At 34.4% G+C, this 22703-nt stretch overlaps 1 protein-coding gene across 6 annotated transcripts in view; it reads right to left on the bottom strand.

Moving 5' to 3' along the window:
- Window positions 1-22703, bottom strand: part of NLGN1 (neuroligin 1) — an 858351-nt gene that overhangs the window by 704330 nt on the left and 131318 nt on the right. The window contains exon 1 of one of the 6 annotated variants that reach the window (XM_014546146.1): window positions 6287-7065. The exons of the other annotated variants lie outside the window; for them this stretch is intronic. The gene's annotated coding sequence lies outside the window, so the exon portion shown is untranslated. Of the gene's footprint in view, window positions 1-6286; window positions 7066-22703 lie in introns of those variants that run through there. 6 annotated transcript variants of the gene reach the window in all.

Here is a 22703-nt window from a genome sequence, read left to right as displayed (position 1 = left end):
TAAGTGTCTACTAGGAATTGGACTAAAACCACCAACTCCTTTCACATAAGGCACCAAACAACAATAATGGCTTCCTGTCATTCCTGACGTGGCTTAGAGCTCAACCAGTGCCCCAAAGGCGAAAGAATATTACACTGGTAATCTTCTTCAGGTATCTACATTCTTATTGCCTTTCATATTACAGTCCTACCAGTGCTAATACTAGTAAGATTCAAAACAATGTTCTATTCATGGGTCATTTGTGTAACAGACCAATGAATAGATATTCACAAGGATTTTATATACACGTGGGATATTAATTGCTAGATGAATTCACCACTTAAAGAAAATTGACTAATAGAGTTTAGAATCAAAAAGTGTTTCAAAAAAATGTCTAAGTTGTAAATAATGACCAAAACACAAACTTTCATTACATTTTAGATCTTACTGTCCAAGTTCTAAGTGTTTGAAATAATTTTTAGTGTTTCTAAATTCCTTGAAATATCACATTTTTTTTTCATGGCAGAAAATAATTCTAATGTACATTTTGGTAAATTATAACCAGAAATAATTATATCACACTTGTAAGTCTTGATAAAATAATCTATCTAAATAAGGTAAATAAACTTTGTACAAAACTCACTAAAAATTTTCAATTATTATTTGTCTGATTAAAATTCAATTTTTAAAATATATTCCTTTCTGCTTTGGGGATTTTGCACAAAACTTCAAAATGTCTATCAATTCAAATAAGAAATCATGTATTTAAGAAAAAAATGAAAAGCAGAAATGAAGAAACCAATTTTTAAGCAAAAAGATAACAAGCAAAGCTAAAGCCAGGTCTCTTTATTCATTTAACAAGTATTTGTTGGTCACCAGTAAAGTGCCAGGCACTGTTCTAGGTGCTGGTGAGAAACACATAGCTTTGAGAAACCAGACAGAAATCCTTGCCATCACTGCCACTACAATATTGTCTCGTTACGTAAAATATTTTACTTTTGTATATTCATTTAATACTCAGATGTGATTACTAAAGACCACAGCTTTAAGTAATAGGCACTTTCAGTATCAGTCTCATAGTAGCATATACATTAGAACACTTGGCACAGTTAAAGAGGTAATGAAACTGGTGACTTTTTTTACCCAAGAAAAAGGATAGATAACATTGTCACTTGTATGTAAAGTTTTGGACAGCTAAGTAATATAGATGTAAATTAAAAATGACAGATGCAGTTACTTGAAACATAATGGTTACTGAAGTGAATCTTTATTCCTTCTAGTGTTATGGTTAACTATTAAATGACTCAAGGATCACTTTCAGGTACAAATTTTGTGACAACTGTTGGTCAATGTCATATGTACTAATCACTGTCGGTTCTGTCATAAGAGAAGTGATTGTCCTATGGGGGAAATTATACTAGTTACAATCCCAAGTTAATTTTTATCAAACCAATGTCCATGGATTTCATACATGAACTTGTTGAATTTCTAAGCATAGTAGGTATTCCATATGACAATAAAAAGGTATTCATCAAAACTTTTTAAGGCAACAGAATTTTCAATTCATGCTGAAATATTAAAATCAACCATTTTTTTCCTGAAGACTCAACATTCACTGGGTGTGTCAAGGGAGTAAAAACTACTGTTACACATAAGTGATGCCAAACATCTGCATCAGGAATAAATTGTACATCAGTTGGATGTTTCCAAAAAGGTGGAGGTCGAGAAACATATAGAGACCTCCATATTATTCCCTGACTTTTTCACTCTTTTCACAATTTACTATGTTATTTAGATACAGACAAAATGTAAAAAAAAAAAAAACATTCTAGGAAAATATTTTCTTGATATTTTATCTCCTCCATAACTTCTGCCCCCCCCCCCGCAAGACATTGCCACTACCAAATAAATAAGTAAGCAAGCAAATGAATAAATAAACGGACTTATCTAGATTATGCCAAAAATTAAACAGAATTATAGATACAGGGAAAAGATAGATAAACCCGTTTCTTACTGAAACAGCACTTACAGCACACCCAAAGCGATGACATGGGCTTCAGCAGGCAGCTCTAACTGCAGACACAGGTGGTATTAGAAAGGCAGACGATAGAAAAAGAGGTTACTGCCTAGCCTGTCTCAAGGGAACAAGTTTATGTACAAAAAGTGTGACTAGATATATAGTTAAAATACTAAACAAAAATTGCTACAGAAGCAGATAAAAGTGAAAACACTATAAAAAATATATCCTTCTATTTCATAAGTCAAACTCAAGCTCCTCAAGTTAAAGTCGGGTCCTAAGATGTCAACTGTGTTGGGTAGATCTGAGTCTCAGCCTGTAACTTTCTTTCCTGGGATGCATCACTGTGGTTTTTGACTTTACATCTGTAGCGGTAACTTAGATTCTATTTGTTCCAAAATGAATTTCATGCTCAACTTGTTTTTCTTAATTAAACTTCCTTTAGTGGTTCCTAATATGTGTATTATTGAAACTCATTAGTCCCATTCACGCTTGCCTGTCAATTTTTGGCTACACATTCGTATACTGAAGTGCTCTGTTGCTATCTATAGGAAGAAAATTAAATAATAAATATGGGGACTTGAACGTTTTATGAGTGTCAGAATGAGAGAGTGCCTGCAAGGCCCATAAGGTTTCACACAAAAGAGGCATTACTGCGATAGCTAACATGCTGACACATCTCTGATCTATAAAGTCTGCAGTAATGGCAGCAGTAAAGCGTTCTGCCATTGACTAGAATTTCTCTTACATGCAACGGAAATAGGCACAGAAGAGATTATATTGACTGTCATAAAAAGAATTCATATAAAATCCCCCCAAATGTTTAATCATTTCAAATGTCTGGAGTGATTTACTCGTTTTCTCTGACTTCAGTTAAGCTTAGAGTTGGCAATCTCTCTTTCACGTAGGTTTGCCACCAAATAGGTATAGTTTTTTGGGCAGGGGGCAAGGGGAATCTTAAAGGCAGGGATAATTCATAGCATCATAGCAATATTTGACATTGGCAATGTGATTTCATTAATAACAAAGCAAAAGTAATCAAACCTGTTACTGTTAAGGAATCATTCTTCTTAGAAATAGTGGAGAATGTTGCTATCCCATAAGATTAAGCGGTTAGCTCCCTCAAAGTATTTCAAATCATCTTTGCAAATGTATTAAAAATGACACTCTAGGTTCATCATGAGTGCTCACTATTTTGTTTGGTGTTGTTTTTAGTTTTGGGTGCTTTGCAAATTTGAGATACTCAAAACTAAAATTTTAAATGAACTGAAAGTTGGGCTTTTTTTGCATTTTCAATAAAGCAAACGAGATGAGAGATTTGCATTGGGGATGCCATTTGTTAAACATCTACAAATCATTAAGAAAAGGATTGCCCTTTTCATTTTGCTTTCAGTCGATTGTGCAGCAATTTAATTTTTAAAAATTAGTTAATGTAGAATAACATTTAACTGTATCTAATCATCTCAAAATCAAAGGAAGCTACAGCAAATGTGTTATCTCCCCCTGAATGTTAGGCCACTTGGAACACATGGGAGGCTTTCGAGGGACAGGTGCAGCTGTCAAGTGAAGCTCCAGTAAATGAAACACTCATTTTTCAAGTTTTGGGGAACCCAATGCCATTTCTTGTCACATACGTTAGAAACTGTGCTTGCAATTTTAGGGCTCATTGAGAGCTTCCATTCCTTTACTCCAAACTACCACATTCTGTGTTATTTGTAGCAAAGTTGGATCAGCTAAAAGCCACCATGTTCTTTTTAATAATCCTGAAAAAAATAGGCATTTGGATGTAGTAGAGCAAAACGTAATTTTCTAAGTGAACTCTTCAGGTTTTTCAGTAGTTCTCCACACTGAAAATTGCAAGATTGTCAATGCAAATGTTCTCTACTCTATTCATGGAGAACATGTATGAAATGGGGTACCTTGCTCATCACTTACTGGCTGCAGTTTTAAAAACTTTTATGGTGTGTGGTTTTGTTTATTTCCATTGTTATTGACCCTCCAAAGTGAATTTACCACCTACAAAGTTCACCAAAGTTTTGCCTAGAAACTGTTTGTAGAAACCAAAGGGTAGGCCAAAGTTTCCCCCTTTTCATTCTCTCTGCCAAAAGAGAATAGAATGAGGGAGTAGGAAGTACTGACTATTCTTGAGAAAGAGAAAAATATTGTTTAAACAAGAAAAGGCACATTAAGCTGAATTTTCTTCTTTAGCACTATGGGGCATGCCATGACCACTGGCTCAAAGATTGCAAAATACGCAAATTAACTTTGAAAAGGACCTCCTTTTTCATGTTCCATATTCTTCATCTACTTTCATATCAACATTACCTTATCTTTTGGCCTAAAAAGAGAAATCCCAGACTACCTCTTATTCACCTTCACTATTTATGTAATATTATAATTTATTATGTTCTTTACTAGCTGCCTTCTTCTGTTAATTTAATTTTTCTAAGAGGTGTGACATGTTCATGGACGGTGTAGCTAGAATCAGCAGCTAGAAATGTACCAATACACAGAACATCCATTCTTCTAGTTCACACTGCACAGGAAACCATGTGACTCAGCTGTGCAAAATAAAAGGCAAACCTAGCCACTCAGATACCTCCTTAAAACTAACCATTGGGCTTGTAGAAACTATTTCTTGCTATTTCTATCATTTTGAGACAAGCTTACACAAAGCCTGCAGAAATAAAAACTAACTTCCCCTGTAGAATTCTTGGGAGACAAGTTATACATTTTGCTATTTCATCCTAAAAAGAAAAGAAAAAGAAATAACATGTTCTTGTCTCAAGATTTAGATTTAAGAAACACACACACACACACACACACACAAATCCAGGAAGAAAGTTTGGTGAGGCTCCCCTTTTAATGCCAGAATGCCGGGTGCACCTGGAATGCCTAAGGTAAGTACTGGCAGGATGAGTGCTTCAGATGACATTGAGGAGTTGCCTTCTAATGAGTTCACAAATAATGAAGATGCTTCCATGCTAAAACCATAACTGTATCTACATACATTTCATAATCTGTAAGCAGAAACCCCTGAAAAAATATTTGATGCTTTTCTTCAAAACTAAAATGTACACATTATTTGATAGTTTGAGTATCTATCTCCATTTTATTCTAATGCATGTGAATGTCTGAAGGTTTAAAATTTAAAGAATTGCCCTTACATTTAAAAAGCCAACTAAAATTATAATGCTGACCTGTCAGAGGGATGGGGGTGTTCATTAACCTATTAACCTATCCATTAACCTATTAGCATATCTAGATAGCCAGGTACATATTTCAAATGAATCATTTTTTTTATGTTATTGTTCCAAACCTATGTGGATTGCAAAACTGGTTTAGAATAATATGCTTTCCTTGATTCCAAAGCAACTTTTAGTTTCCTGACTCAATTAATAGTCACTCCTTTGAGTGATTAATTTTAATTATATCTGCTAAAATGCATTTTCCTTCTGCAAATAAAAAATGAGCTTTTCTCCAGCTACAAAATATTCTTTAAAAAAAAAAATTGCCCTGAATTCTGCTGCAAGAAAATGGGAACGCGCGCGCTGCTCTCAGTCAGAAAGAAAACCCAGTGAGTGGCGAGGCAGGCAGGGCAGGGATGCATCAGAAATGCAGCTGCCTCCTGGCGCACTCGCCAGCCTGGGCCCTGGGCAGAAAGGCTGCAGAGCCTTCCTGGGCTCGTCCGACTCCAGAAAGTTACCTCGGACTGTAATATGCAAAGTCGTGCGAGTGAATGACAAGACAACATGTGTGGCCAGTCACCCCCTCCTGTCTCTATCCCATGCAGTGACCCTGTAACCCTTTAGTGATAGGCTGAGTGGGGAGGGGCGGGAGGGGGGGAAAGGGAAGGGAGAAAGAGACAATGCGAAAACGGCCAATTCCCTCTGCAAAATTCCCTGAGAAGCCAAGACGGCCGCGGACACAGCAGCCTAGGCAGCCGCGATTTCCACCCGGGCTTTCCCCCGCCACATGCGGGTGTCCAAAGCATCCCTGTCGCTTCTCCTTAAAGTCTCACTGGGAGAAAGCTCTGCATCCGGAAGGGATCTCCCAGCGGAAAGATTTTCAATGAAAAGTTGAGAGCTTGGAGGGTTGCTTGGCCTCCCCACAAAATAGGGTTTTTAAGCTCGATCCAGGCAGCTCCCTCACGATCCACCCGGAGATGCGCGAGGTGGTTTGGCATCCCCCCTTCCCTCCCCATTTCACCGGCACCGCGTCCGCAGCACCTTCCGTGCAGAGGCACCCGAACCCCCGCAGCCCCCTCCGAATACAAGAGCCCAGACTTACCCTCAGTAAGACAGATCCACCGAGGGGGACCCCTCATCTCCCCCGGCCCCCTTCCAACCAGCCAAGGAGACAGTTTCTACAACACTTCGCCTTCGAATTCAAGCTGAATCGGTCAAAGTATTTACCAGTTTCCAGTCCCCCTTTTTGTTTTGGAATCTTGAAACACCCCCCCTCCCCGAAATATTGTTTCAGAATTCAAGATGCTTCCTTTATTTATTTTTTCTTCTTTAAGCAGCCGCAACCCCAGGATTGCGCCCCCCGCTCCTTTTTTTCTTTTTCTTTTTTCTTTCTTTTTTTTTATTCACCCACGGACACTTCCAAAACGTGCCGATTGATCCTTTTTTCTCTCCAGCTGCAACCGGGATCCAGAATCCTGGGGACCCAAAGCCACCTCCATGGAGATCCGACCATCAGGCAAGAAATACAAATGATCAAACAACGTTACTTCTTTCAGCTGCAATCAGATAATCCTACTAATCCAATAGATTTATCTCGATTGGAAATTGACCTCAAAAATGAATCCCCGGTGCTGATGTCCAATAGAGAGAGGAATTCGTAGCCCTGTCCGGGTGACCGAAAGGACTGTGGTTTCTTTCTTTCGTTCTTCTTTTTAAAAATCTTTTTTGGATTCTGGGTGCACTGCTCGCAAAAATGCCGAGGACCCTGGTTTTCCCCTAATATAGGTTTCTACTTCAAATCAGTGCCAGATGAAAAATGGTACAAAGGTACCCCTAGTGGCTCGATGTGATATTGCAGGAATCTCACTTTCCCAATCCCCTCTCCTCACCTTTTTTTTCCCTCCCCCCTCCCCTTGTATATAACTGACTGCTATAGTAGTTAAACAAGAAGGCTGAATGAAGATTAACATGAATAGTATATGATTACTTGAAAAAAATCATCTGATCTTTTTTTGTTTTACTTTAAAGACTGAATTTTCTGTGCTTGTCTCCCCAGTATCTATCTTTTTTCTACATAATTTTCCCCAATGGGACAGCTACTGATTTCAAAGCAAGTGTATTTGTTTCTTGAACAACTAGATATCAAAGGAAGCTTCAGTTTTTCTGAATATACTACTTCTAGAAAAACTCAACATTTTGTTTCCTTTAAAGAAATGTGTGTGTGTGTGTGTGTGTGTGTGTGTGTGTGTGTGTTACACAATCTCTTCTCATTTTGGACTTTTGATGTTCATTCAGCAAAGCAGATTGTGGCTGCTGTGAGCCTGTGGTGGAAGAGCATGGCCTAAGGGTCATTATATGGGCCTCGATGTTTCTTGCTTGAATCCTTTGCAATTCAAGGACCTCAAGCTTACGCTACCATTTTGAAGGTTTTAGATAAAATGAGCCAATGCAGTACATTTTAGGCCTCCTTTTTTGGTAAGTAATACTTCCCAGACTTACTGTGCCTACCAATAACCCATGAATCTTTTAATAATGAGGATTTTGATTGTGTAGGACCAGGGAAGGAATGAGATTCTGCATTTCTAACAAGCCCTCTGACCACACTCTGATCATCAAGTGCCTAGTAAACTCGGCAAGTTGGATCCTTTTTCATGCTGGTTGGTGCAGAAACTGCAAGGATTCCAAGATCGTGTCCTTAACTGACTAAGTAATTAAGCCTTTTGAGTGTGGGAGCTGTTAAGGCAGTGGTTCTCAACCTTGGCTGCACATTAGACTCACCTGGGAATCTTTTTAAAATCCTGATTTCTGGGCCTCATCCTCCAGAAATTCTGTTTCTTTGTTACTAATGGGGGCCACAACATTAGCAACAAAGAAACAGAATTTCTGGAGGATGAGGCCCAGAAATCAGGATTTTAAAAAGATTCCCAGGTGATTCTAATGTGCAGCCAAGGTTGAGAACCACTGTGTTAAGGAGTCAAAAGACCTTCCTTTTACTACTAGTTTTGCTATTAACTAGCTATGTGATAGCAGTTTTGAGCCCATACTAAATCATTAAAATCAAAGAATAAACCAAAATAAATGAACAAATATACCTGTTTCTAGATGGGAGACTCAATACTGTAAATTAATCTATAAAATGAATGTAATATTATAAAAATACCACTATAATTTTTCATGGAACTTGGAAGTTAATTCTAATATGTGTTTGCAAAAGCAAAGGGTCAAAACTTGTCAATACAATTTTAAAGAACATATTATAGGGAATTTCCATATGAACTATTAAGGCTTAATACAAAATGACAGCAATTGAAGCAATGTAGCCTTGCTTCAGAAACACAAAATGGTTCATTACAATAGTGGGATCAGAAATATATTGCTGAATTTATAGAAACTTGATAAATAGATGGCATTAGGGAGCAGTGCAAATAAAATAATTATTCACACAATAAATTAGATATATAAAAATATTATAATACTAGCTCTCCAGACCTAAATATGTATTTGAGGTAGAATAAAGACTTAAAGATGAAAAGAAAAGTTTTAAAACATTTAGAAAAAGATAACTAATGATTTGAGGCAGATTGGAAGAGAAGGGTCTATTAAACATTAAGATATAAAAAGTGAAGTCCATAAAGAAAAAAATATTAAATTTGATATATTAAGATGAAAAGTGGTACTCCACTTTGATAGGTCTCCATAAAGTAAATATCCCAGTTTCAGGCTATTCCAATGAGGAGAGTGAGTATAAGTTCAGGGCTAAATAACATTAATATAATAAAATTATGTAATTAAAGTAGGACCCCAATATATATATATATATTCTCTATTGTGATTTTTCTTAAGCATTACTGTCTTTCGTAAAATCTGACACTATTAATATTAAGATGCATCCCAATTTTAGTGGTGTTAAAATGTAAAAAGATAATCATCTTAGAATTTACCTAATGTTGTAATTCCTTTTTAAATCAGTAATCCATAACTCTTTTCTGTCGCTGGAACCTGAGGGAAGTAATATATTTATCAGTTATAGCAAATCCCTATAGAAAAATCTTTGATGTGGAGATATATTGAAATCTTTTGAAATAGGTGCTATACTGTTGGTATAAATTTTTTTAAAAGATGAAAAATTCATTTACATCAAAGAAGTCAATGCATAGATTGAGAGAGGATATTTGTTATATGTGTGACCAAAGAAGGATTAGTACATAAAGCTTTCTTATAAATCTATAAAGACAAATGATTGGGAGAAAAAATGAGCTGAAAAGAAGAACAGTCAATTGATAGAAGAAAATTTGCCATGTCCAGTAGACATACAAAAAAAGGTATTTAATTTCCCTAGTTATTAAAGAAATGCAAGTTAAAATGATGGGATATCATGTCACAACTATGAAATTGGAAAAAGTTTGGTAAGTCCAATAATACAAAATATTGATGAGGTCGTGGAGTATCCATGGAGAGTATATAATAGGCGACAACTTCAGAAAACAATTTAGTGGTATTTGAAGATTTGCATACCCTAAAGTCCAGTCTCTCCACCTTTGTGTACTTCGCCACTCATGTATAGAAAATACCCATTACAGAATTACTCGAAAAACAAACCAACAAAAGGAAATAATCGAAATGCTTTGGGTTAAAAAAGTGAGTAAGTAATTTATAGACTATTCACATACTGCAACACTGCATTAAATGCAGTAAAAAGAAAAAGGAACACACTAAAGCTACTTGAGTGAAACCGGATTCATCTCAAAAAGGTAATGTGAAGCAGCAACAACAAAAGCAGGTTGCAAAAAAAGGATGATAACATTTATAAATCGAGTTTAAAAAAACATGCAAAATAATTATATATATATTATTTTTGAGCATTTGTACATGTAGCTAAAGAGTATGCACATGCATAATAATAATAAACATAAAATTCGGGGTAGAAGTCATGTCTGGGAAGAATAGGGTTTAATGAAATTGAGAAGGCATCACAGTGATTTTAGCCACATTTTCAGTGCTTTATTTTCCAGACTGATTCTTGAGTACACAGGTGTTTATAATATTACATATAAATTGTTTGTATGCCTGAATTATTTCATTGAGATGAAATATTTAAGCCTGATGATTTCTGTGAGCCCTTATACTATTAGAACATTTTCTAATTAGAATAAGTATATATAGAAGTGAAGAAAACAGTAAGGACTTTTGGAATATCATGATGTGACTTCAATATAGAGATTTTAAAAATCTGAAGTAGAAATGGGTAGATGCTTTTTTATTTCTAAAATGGATATAAGAATTTTCAGCTAGCAAACAAAAATCACCACCAAAATGAGAAAAATATGATTGAAATAGGAGGTAAAATGTAACCCTCAATTTGCTCTATCTTGTACTTATCCTTTGATCTCACATATAATACCTCATGTATAGTGACAGCAGGACCTCTGAATTTGTAAAATATGCAATCAATCGATTATGTTCAGTTCTGACCATGTTCAGAGACTTCCCTGTCAGAACAGAGACCACCAAAAGCCGGAATAGCCCTAAGCCAAACCACAACACAAAAGATAATTCTTCCAGAATATTTAAAATGCAAATAGGAAAGCTTTGTTTATATAAAATATGAAAACTGGAAATCTCATTTCAAATTCACTAAATAGTACTTTTTGTAATTCAAGAAAAATAGGAACACATACCAAATATTTAAGTATAATTCTGTTTTAGAGTCCAGCCTCAGAAATAAAATAGATTAGTAGGTAATATCACCCAACTCATGCTGAACTCAGGCAAAATGCCTGGACAAATCATCAAACAACCCATTTTTAATCATTCAGAACAGTGTTCCTGAGCAATAACCAAAGCAGCTTTGTGATAAAGAAAGAGTCAGAGGACAATTTAATTTCCTTTGATGATAGAGTAGACAAAGGGGAAGAAGTAGATGTAATATTTCTGAAATTTGGAGAAGTTGACATTCTTTCAACAACTACTTAATGAAAACTACCTCCGGGGCAAAGCACAAAGTATTTCATAGGAGAGCTGACTTTAAAACAACCACCACAAACCCTTACTTTGCTATTAATAAGTTAATTTGTTGATTGTAAATAGTTAGTAGTTACTTTGAATTGGCACTTTACTATCCATACCAAAGATTGGATATTAGATGCTAATACAGAACTGAAGGTTCATTTTCAGTGTATTTAAGTACAAATTGGTTTGAAGGTTAAGGTAGTCAATGAAAGAAGAAGAATAAAAGAAGGAGAAGTAGGATAATAAATATGAAATATGAATCAAACTCATGTATTCCTTTGGTGATTTAATTTACAGAGAGGATAGTAAGTTTCTTAATCTTTGTGTCCCTCAAAGTACGAATGATTAATAAATTAATGACAAAGAGTGAAACTAGTTGGTACATGAAAAAAAAATCTTTTATTGATGGCCTTGCTAATCTCTTTTCAGAGAATGAAATGAATAGAGAATGTAAGTAAAAAAATCGCTATGACTAACAATAATGAGAAATAAAAGACCAAGATTGGCAAACTTGAGTGTCATTTGAGATATGAGATTCCAATTTGATTATGTCACTAAAATCTTAGCTGTGTGAAACCTGAAAGCAGGATTGCACATCCCATTTTGTTTTCTATACTTTGAACAAACAAAAAGAAAGATTGACTAATACCAATGGATCATGTAAAGAAATGGCATGGATCTACAGAAACCTAGATGAGAAAGTATTTAATTGTTGTCTTTAGTGCAAGATTTTCTTTTAGGGAGGGGATAATTGATACAAAAGCACATCTTTAATGACCAGTTCAAATAAATTAACTGTTACCTGGTAGTAAATATTTTTAGGATGTTATGAAAGACTGCTGTTCTATGTCTGAAAAAAATTAATAAATATTGTAAAACAGTTTATAAAACAAGTCTTGGAGAAATATATTCCTCTACCATCTTCAGAACTCCCCTGATATAACCTCATTTAAGTGCTCAGACTTGAATCTAAATGAATGGCATTGGGAATTACGAAAGGCGTGAAAATAAGAAGTGTTGCAAGGCCTAACTGCTGCAAAGCTGGCCGTTTACGAAGAGGTTCTTTCTACAAGGAAGAATCTGCTCCCACAATCCTCCTTAATTAGAAAAGACTACTTAACACACCTGACTGATACTGAATATTTCAGGTATGTGTTGGGAGAAAACACCTGCCCGAATGCTAAATTTACCAGATACATCTTTATATGTCATGTTTTGAAGACTTGTAATGGAAACCAAGGAAGTAATAATTAAGACTAGATATTTTAGGATGAAACTGTCAGAGAGAAATGGGCTTTCGCATTAAGGTTGGTTTGAGATACTGAAACATTTTTTTAAAGTAAGGGGCTTAAGTCAGAACTAAATCCAGATTTAAAAAATAAACTCAAATAATTTTGAACTATTAAAAGTTTTTTCAAATATTGGTGCCATTATGCTAATAATTCTTTTTTATTTTTTTGTTTCTTCTTTTACATCTATAATTTATAATTATACTTAATTGCTATAATTATTATTTACTTAAAATACATAAATATTCAACCCCAAATATTTTAGCTATTAATAGCTTACCACATTATTACTTTGTGAAATATTTTGCTTATTTTGAAATGTAGATTTTTATATATTTGTGAAATTTAACAGTATTTTACTGACCCTGTAAGGCTGTAATTTCATAGAAAATTCTCTTGATATGTTAGCTACTTTGGACTCCATCATACCATGATTGATTTTAGTTCATTTCACTGTAGACTAGAATGAGGTAAATTATGAAAAATGATCTTAAGTATTCCTTTAGTACTGAATAAATACAAACAGAAAACCATCCTATTATATATTATCCATTAAAATTCATTGTATATTCATTTTAGTCTATGTTTCTAGTATTAGCAAAATATACTCTAAAATTTCACCCAATTATGGAAAAAGCACATGAAAATTAATGTTCTGCAGTTCAATCTGGAAAAGGAAAATTTTAGTACTATCCCAATGGTGTTGCCATCTTATTGACTTCAGACACAGGTTTGATACTTTTCTCTAGATAAGATTCCATGCTGATTGTACAACTAAAAATAAACACTAGTCTGGATTTTCATTATTGTTCAATTAATGATTTAATGAACATCATCTACCTGTCCCAAAATATTTACTTCCATAATTTACTAAACATTAAGTAAGAGATCTTTCAATGACATATCCAAAAGGAATTGATCTGTGTGTATATGTCTGTGTATCTGTGTGTGCCTGTGTGTATGAATGTGTGTGGTGTGTCTGACTGTCTTTTCTTTTTCTCTCAGGATCTCTGATCATACAAATCCACCTCTTTAAATTTTGATTATGTACATCAGATTGGGAACTATGTCACAAATGTTTCAATAAAATGAATTTCCCTAAAATCACTTGTATTTGGTTTTAGAGCTTGCTTTTTTATCATGTAAATAAAACTATTTCTGATTATCTATACATAAACTATAGAATGATAAGACTATGTTGTACTCAATGCATAGGAAGTTGTTCAACCTCCCAACCATCCATTATAAAAATCATAACCCTCAGCCTAAGTATTGTGGCTTGTTCTCTAAAAATTTCTAAAACCTCCCTAGAGATAAACAAGCTAACAAATAGTGTTTTGTTATTTTAAAAAATGAAATTGTGACCCTTTATTACTAAATTGTATTAGGAGAGAAGAAAATAGTTTTTAAACACAGTTGCTTAAGTAGATTACACAAAGAAGGTAATATCAAAGAAGTTCAAAGCAAGATTTATTATGTCACAACATTGATAGACTATTAGAGTAGATATAGCTTATATGTTAATAGAAAGTTTACCTATTATATGATGGAAAGAGAGTATAATTTTTTGCTATATCCAATGCACTAAATCAGTTCACAAGTCACACCTTCATCACTAACAAGTTTGATAAAAAATATAAGAAATCCCTTAAAGCTGAAATTAGTTTTTACTAGGTCTCAAACTAATTGTTAAACAAATAGAGTATATTTGAACTAAGGCTCAAAGAGTTGCAGTTTTATAGTTCTTGTATGAATTCCAAAGATTTCCTTTTGTTAAACAGAAACAATAAAACTTCACAAGTCACACCTTCATCACTAACAAGTTTGATAAAAAATATAAGAAATCCCTTAAAGCTGAAATTAGTTTTTACTAGGTCTCAAACTAATTGTTAAACAAATAGAGTATATTTGAACTAAGGCTCAAAGAGTTGCAGTTTTATAGTTCTTGTATGAATTCCAAAGATTTCCTTTTGTTAAATAGAAACAATAAAACAAACAAGAAACAAGAAGGCAAATGCCTGATTTAATAAGATCACACAAGTTCAGTCCATCACTACATGAGAAGGTATTGCACCATTCCACTTCGGACTTGATGCTTTTTATGTTTGGTTGTTGGTATAAAAGTGTTATTGTTCTTAAAGTATTTGACCACCACCAAATTTTAAAAATTACAATTAACATATTAAGAAATGACAACACTAAATGTCCTTAATCCAGTGAGCAGAATAATAAATGTCCCTGGAATTTGTAAATATGTTATCTTACATGACACAGAGACTTCGCTGATGTGCTTAAGTTAAAAATCTTGAGATGGGAATAATCACAAGGATTCTTATAAGAGTCAGAATCAAAGTAAGAGATGTGATAACAGAAGCAGAGATAGATGAAGAGAGAGATTTGAAGATGCTACCCAGTTGGCTTAAAAGATGGGAGACATGGCTGTAAACCAAGGACTGCAGGTGGCCTCTAAGAGTTGGAAACGGCAAGAAAATGGGTTCTGCCTTAGAGCCTCCAAAAAGAATGCAGCCCTAGCTAACCCATTTTAGACTTCCGATTCCCAGAACTGCAAATTTATAAATTTGTATTGTTTTAATCCACTAAATTTGTGATTATTACAGCAATAGGAAGCTAATGTACTTAATTAAAAATATGAAAAGTATTCTGGGAATTATCAATGCTTCCCAATAGAAACATAATGTATGCTACATAAGCAATTTAAAATTTTCTAGCATACACTTTAAGAAGAGTCCGTTGAAATTAAATTTAATACTATATTTTATTTAGTCCAATATATAAAAATATTGTCATTTTGACATATAATTGCTATCAAAAATTAATAACAAGACCTTTTATAAATTTTTCATACAAATGTTTCTAAAATCTAGAGTGTATATTGGATATCTGGTGTCTAGAGCACATCTCAATTTGGACTAATTCCTTTTCAACAGCTCAACAGCCACAGATGGCCATTGATTACCACATTGTATAATGCAGCTGGAAAGTGTAAGAAACAAATTAAAAAGAAAAATTCATATGTTTTGTATAAATGATTCTAATATTCTTTTTTCTGTAACAATCTAGATTAAAACCATAAAAGCACCTAAAAAAACAGGATGATTGTATGGCCAATTTCCTGATAACTTCATTTAAAAGCATCAGAAGAGGAAAAAAAAAGTAACATGAAAGGACAGTATGATTACCTAATGAGACAGAATGGTCTGATGTTAGTGAAAAAATGCTAACAATAATAGAAAAAAATGTTTTTTTCTGGTATTTTTAGATTAAAAAAAAAAGCCAAGGATAGGAAAAGAATGGCATTGCTTGGGGCCAACTATGTAATATGACCAAAAGAAAAGCAAAACTATTAAAACCCTGGCTTCCAATTTCTTCAGAGAGAAGAATGGTATTTCAACTGGAAAAGAATATGATGGTGAGGAAATGGTAAGAAACCCTGAAATGATTTAAGTTTGCTTTAAGATTCCAGGTCCAAGTCCATTACCTAAAAGATAATAAAAACACGTGAAGATGTGTTCTTGGAACTAGTACTTGCTGTCTGCGTTATCGTGGAGAAGTGCCATAAAAATTGTCAACAGTACTGTTTTTCAAACAGGATTCCAGAAACTGGAGTTTACTATTCTTGACAACAGAAATTCTAAAACTCATACCCACTCACATGTGTTCATTAAGTATATGTCAAATCAGAATCAAATCTTTTTTATTAGAGTTATTAGAGTGGAAGATCGAACATGTGGTTTGAAATGTTTATGTTGACTTCATCCAAAGGCTTTTTATAAAAAATCACTCATAATTTTCTCCTGGACAGAATTATGAAGTATGGGGCTGAATGATGCTGTATTTGAGCAGATCCTTTGAAAGTTGAACAATCATTCTTCTGTAGCATTCAATGAATGTTCTTTGATGTCCTCTTCTCTTTTCCTTTTATTGAGGATTAAAATATCTAAAGGAATTTGTTTTGTAAGTAGGTTTGTCCATTAAGCAAATTAATCTAATGGTGGGTATGAATGAGAAGCTTAAGTAGGAGGTTGCCTTAGATGATAGACTTTTAAATAGATTATTTAAAAACATACTGTTTTTGGAATTATGTTTCTCAATCATGCTTTTTAAAACTGTTAAGGAGTTTTATAATAAATCATTTTTAGATTAGATTTTAAATTGAATTTTAATTAAATTTAACCAAAATTTAAATCTAATTTATTTCTGTGTCTTCTATTGCAAAATGGAAATCAAGATCCCATTGTTGGTTTATTCACTGATACAATATGATTATTACTATTTAATTAATCAACCATATTTTATTGAAATGTATTTCTTATTTACAGTACTTAATTGAATTAGAAAGAACTGTGGGCTGTAAGTAGAGTGATTTTGATAACATCTTTTAAAAATAATCCAAATTTAAAACAAATGAATTAAAATACAACTCAATATCAATCTTAAGTTTGGTTACATGTATTTTAAATGAACTTTTTAAATGTAATGGCTATGTTTTTTCGTCTTTTTGACTCCTAATTTGGGCCAAACCTTTCTCTACCTTCTCAATTCCCAAATATATCAAGAAGTAGATCAGGAAGCAATATGTAATAGACAAAATAATAACAGTAACAATAACGAAAAAGAAAAGAAATTCTCACTATAAACTGCCTCTCTCCTTTTCTCATGCTCTCTCTGCTCATTTCCTCTTCCACCTCTCTTTTTTATATATGTAATACAAGATACATAATGTATATTTACATATATACTATTTAACTATATTAATATATTTAATATATGTATAACTCAATATACCTAAAATACAAATGCATATATATCCCCATGTGGCTATTCCAAAGACTAACATTTTTACCTAATCCTTTGCTCTCTCAGCTTTCTTGGAGTTTTGATATTTAATAGTCATAAAAACAAAAATAATGTCAACTCTCATTTGTTGAATGCATCCTTTTTGTACTCAGTTCTTATATGTATTTTTCAAATTTGAAGGGTACATTTAGTTTTTCCTATTTTTACAAATCAGTCAACTGAAACCCCAAATAAGTTGCTGCCACTACCAGATTAATCAGAGATTGTAATCTAATTTAAATCCAAGCCGCTTGTCCTTCCTGTTCACTGTGAAGGGTGGTTAACTGAGAGCTGTAGAGTATGGATACTGAAGGAATGACGCGGTGCTCAAGAGTTAATAAAAATTAAATGGTCAGTTGGGATATCTTCCTCCAAAACAAAGTGGATCACCTTTGGGTAAAGGGATGTTCTGTGCATTTCTCAAGAGACAGGGATAATGCCAGGATTTGGTTAGCCTCTATCACCCTGTCTCAGGTAGGACCAAGGCTGCTGTTTTGAAGATCAATAGAGGGTGAGGGTGTCCCTGGTTTGAGGTAAGCTGATTTCATCCTTTAGGAAATCTGAACTATGTACTGAATGAGGGACTACATCCAGAGGGTATTGCCAAACATTGAACTTGCAAGCAGTTAGCAAAATCCTCTTTAAATACCACTCAGATGAGAGAAAAAACACTCAGCAGCAGACACTCTGTGTTGCTAGTAAAAGAGTTGGTTTCCCTGATTATCTGGGAAATGGTACTGACTAGAAACCACAGAACCCACATTGAAAGCTGGAGCCTGATGTACAGGGAAGTATGATCAGAGCAGACGTGACAGCAGAAGAGTCAACTACTGTTAGAGACTGAGACTGCAGGGGACCTGGAAGCAATAAGAGTCTCTATCCAGGAATTGCAGGAGGTACAGAAATTCCTGAATTCCTGACACGGACCCACATCAGTTCTCGGCTACTGCCTGGCTGTGCCAGACTCTTCACTCCCCTATCCTCATCTAATTGCCATTCTCCATTCCTCACACTGACATCAAAATAATCTTTTTATGAAATAAATCTTTTTTAAATCACATTTCTGGTTATTACCAGAATTGGTGATTTTCACCATGGTCACCCACTAGAATCCCTCCAGAGGGTAGATTAAAAATGCTTGGGCCTGCCTCTCTGTCCCCACAAACCAATTCAATCAGAATCTCTGGATCCTAAGCTAGGACACCCACATTTTTAAAATCCAAAGACAGAAAACGTAGAAAGATGCTCCTTGCAATGTAATTTATAGTAGCAGAATTAGGAATAATAAAAACCTCCAAAATTAGTTCTATGTAAGTAAATTTAACTAATACTTAGGTAAATATTTAAGTAAAACAAGGTAATATGCTTGATAAACATTATTAGGAGTTGTGTAACAACATGGAAAAATGCTCAAGAACAAGATTAGTAAAAGAAAACATTTTCAAAATTAATATTGTGCTCTGATTTCAATTATATTAAAATGTAAATATTTGAATTTGAAGAATTTTGAAGTAGAACATAAAAATTGATTTACTTGAATGAGTATGTACCTCTCTTATTTCTATTTATTTAATGAAGTTAGGGCAATAGATTTTTAGGAAAAAACAACAGAAAGGAAAACAGCAGTATTTTCCATCTTGACCATCAATATCTCAAACTTATTGAGATTGAGGTACTTCTAATTTTAAAAAAATATTATTCAGTTTTAAATTGTTAGAAAAAAATCTATGTATGATTCAGATACTCAAACCTGACACCAAATGGGGAACAGGCCTTGAAATTGATGAATATGTCTTCTCTAATTTACCTTACTTTTTAGAGGGTGACCATATTAGTGTAGCAATAGAAATGTACATGTATATCACTTTACAGTTTCCAGAGTATACACATACACAAACATGCACACCCACATGCACATATACACACACAATTATTCAGTTATCTTAACCATAAAGCAAGGTTACAGTAAATAAGATAAATAGGTATTATCAACCTTTCTAAATAAATGAAAATAAAAATTTCCTAATGTCCCACAGGGGCATAGGATGAAAATCATTTCCAACCCTTTCTTCTACATTAGTGACAATTCATGATGCCATCTGATATTAGAATAATTCATTATACATTTAACTTACAAGGGGGACATTTTAGTTTTCAAAATGCAGGAAAGTTTTAATTATTTACATTTCATTTGTTCATTCCTTTTTTCAACACAATAAAATTTGAAGACATATTATGTATCTGGCAGTCTATCAAGTACTGGGAATGCCTAAGATATAGTCCATTCTTAAAAGATCTGCAGTCTGTAAAAGGAGACACACAAATAAATAAAGAGGTATGAGTCATTGTAATAACAAGTAGAGATATCAATAGCACACAGATAAGAAAACGTTTAATCATCCATGGGATGAGGGTAAACTGGAAGTTGGAGAAAGTTGATAAAGTCTAAGTATGGAAAATGAGCAGTTAATGAGATATAAGATTGGGCAGAGAGTGATAATATTTTAGAAAGTAAATTTTTTCCAAATTTAAGGATTTCATAGAACTTTATTAATGGATGTCACTAAATAATCCAATTTTGAAAGCATCATTTAATTACCAAATAATTTAGCCTTGATTTGCATACAGTTTATTCAATTTTGCATGTCTTGTTGACCTACTAACCCATATATATTAACCAATTTGTCTAAATGCTGTTGAAGTTGAGGTTAAGAAAAGTCAAGAACAATGCCTAACAATTAAAAGCTGAGGGGAGAAGCTGGGATGTGTAGCTTCAATTTCCATCCTGAAGCTATTTCCCATTGGAATCATGATGCATGAAATTTGAGGATCAATTAATCCATTTACCAACCAGATATGCTGGTGGATATTTTTAAGCTCTCTTTAGGTTAATTTGAAATAATAAAGTATTATTGTGTAATAACTCCCAGACATCAGCCATTCTAAGTGCCATTAATTAAAGGCTTCATACCTCACACCTTATAGGTCATTCTTTACATAATCCCACTACTCTCAGCAATTATTCTTTCTCTATGAATCATTCTCGGTTTGCTTTGAGTTTGAAGGGGATGAACATAGTGAAGGATTAATAAGTTTAATGGAAAAATAAGTTTAATTCACTGAATTCTTATATGCCTAAAACAGCTTTAACTGATATTTTCTTTCATTCAAAGAAAATGCTGTTCAATACATACAGCTATAATCTTAATAAAATTTTCATTGTAATATCTGCTTCATCTTCATTCCAATTAATTCTGCTGAATTTGAAATTGTCAGGTTTGTCAGAATATTTCTGTCAAAGCACCTTGGTGGTAGTATAAATCAGTTTATCTTTATGTGGTAATTCATATGACCAAAAAACTGAAGGGCCATTTCTCAAAATCATGTTTCTAGAACTACTTCTTTCTCTGTGGTGGCAGGTACTATCTTACAACTTCCTTTTTTTCCCTTATGCAAAGGGAAAAAATTCCTATTTCTCTGGAGAAGTGTCTTTCTTCCACCCTCTTTTAGTACTTAGCCTTTCCTAGACATGTCATGATTGTTAGAAGTAGGTGCTAGCTTTTAAAATGCACTCTAGCTCTTTTCCCGGTTTCAGCAAGGTGGAACAGATGGGAATTCAGCAGCCTGAGTCCTGGGATTTAGCAGAGTTTGGAAAGTATTATTGTGCTACTCTGCTGCCAAAGAGATTCTAGTCACTTGCAGGCAATCTCCCTTTTCCCATTCCCATGTTTCCCCACTGAAAAATACTTGCTCTCACCTCCACAACCACTTCATCATCCATCTGTCTATCTTACTCTATTCAGTCTACCCAAGGGATCTGGGGGTGGCTGCCCTCTGTATTTTTCACTAGCTGTCTGCCCTCTATCTCATTCTCAGGGCCAGTTTCCAGGTGTGAGTTCTGCTGGTTCTCCACTGCCTTCCCAATCTTTTTTTAAAAATATATTTTATTCATCTTTTACAGACAGGAGGGGAGAGGGAGAGTTAGAAACATCAATGAGAGAGAAACATCGATCGGCTGCCTCCTGCACACCCCCTACTGGGGATGTGCCTGCAACCAAGGTACATGCCCTTGACCGGAATCAAACCCGGGACCCCTCAGTCCACAGGCCGATGCTCTATCCACTGAGCCAAACCAGTTAGGGCTGCCTTCCCAATCTTACATTGGTTGTCACCCAGCTTGCATTCCCTCCAACTTTGCCCTGCACTCCTTGTGGCCTTCATCCCCATCATCCTGGGATGGGTTCCCCTTTGGGCAGGTTGGTGGTCCCATAACCCCCTCTGCCCAACACTTATCTCCAACTTCTCCTAGACTGTAAGCTCCATGGAGACAGGAAATTTTGCTTATCACTATAGTCCTAGAATTTAGAAAATAGAGATGGTTAATACATATTAATTGAATGAAAAAACTGATTTTCCTTATGAATTTCTGTTAGCTTTCTAACTTCTTCATGAAAGATTAGACTGGTAAACATGATGATAGATGTGAAACAATAGTATTTCATACAAATAACATGTTTAAAATCCTGTTGTTGATAAAACTAAAGATTGATTTCTTGTGCATGCACATGTCCAACAGCAACTGAGTCAAATGTTATTACAAAGATAAATATAAATTTCCAAGAGTCAAACAAGTTGCAACTATCATGAATCATCCTAACCAACTAATACCTGGTCTTTCTCACTACCTCTCCTTCATGTAAAAATACTAACATTCTGCTCAGGTGTGGGGATGTTTAGTCTCCTTTCATAGCTAAAAACTATTTCTGCCCTGTTTATCAGCCAGCAGAGGGCTTAATGAGAGAATTTCTAAGTCCTCACAAAATAGCTAAGAGCACCTGTTAGTAGGCTTTGTTAAACATGTAATTTGCCTCTTAAATCTGCACAGGCAGTGTAGCTGATTATTCTTATTAGTTGTTAAACCTAACCACTACTTATGTTCATTCAAACAGTTCTCTTTTCACTTGTCACATACATCCAGTTATTCACAGGCATTTTTAGTACTTGAGTGGACAAATCCTAGAATTTTAGAGTTGAAAGTCACTTCTAAGGCCATTCCTCTGAGGTCTTTCAGTTTAAACCTTATGCCTAAGGGACTCTTTTAACTTGACAGATAATCGGGTAACTCCTGCTTATGCAAGAGAGATAAATAGGTATCTCTTATGAGGAAATGCACTGCACATATGCACAATTCAATTATCTGGCACACAAAAAAATCACTTTTCCCATAAATTCTATTCATTGCTCCCAGTAATTCTCTTTGCACCTACATGGAATAATTTCAATTCCTATTCTAGGGGTCAACCAACCATTCATATAGTTAGAGCCTTTTGTCATTTCTTTGGACTTTGATTGCCATGATAAACC

This window comes from Myotis brandtii, unplaced genomic scaffold (assembly GCF_000412655.1).
Source record: "Myotis brandtii unplaced genomic scaffold, ASM41265v1 scaffold432, whole genome shotgun sequence".
NCBI classification, from domain to species: domain Eukaryota; kingdom Metazoa; phylum Chordata; class Mammalia; order Chiroptera; family Vespertilionidae; genus Myotis; species Myotis brandtii.
Note: the sequence above shows the minus strand (reverse complement) of the source record. Positions and strands in the feature narration are given on the sequence as shown.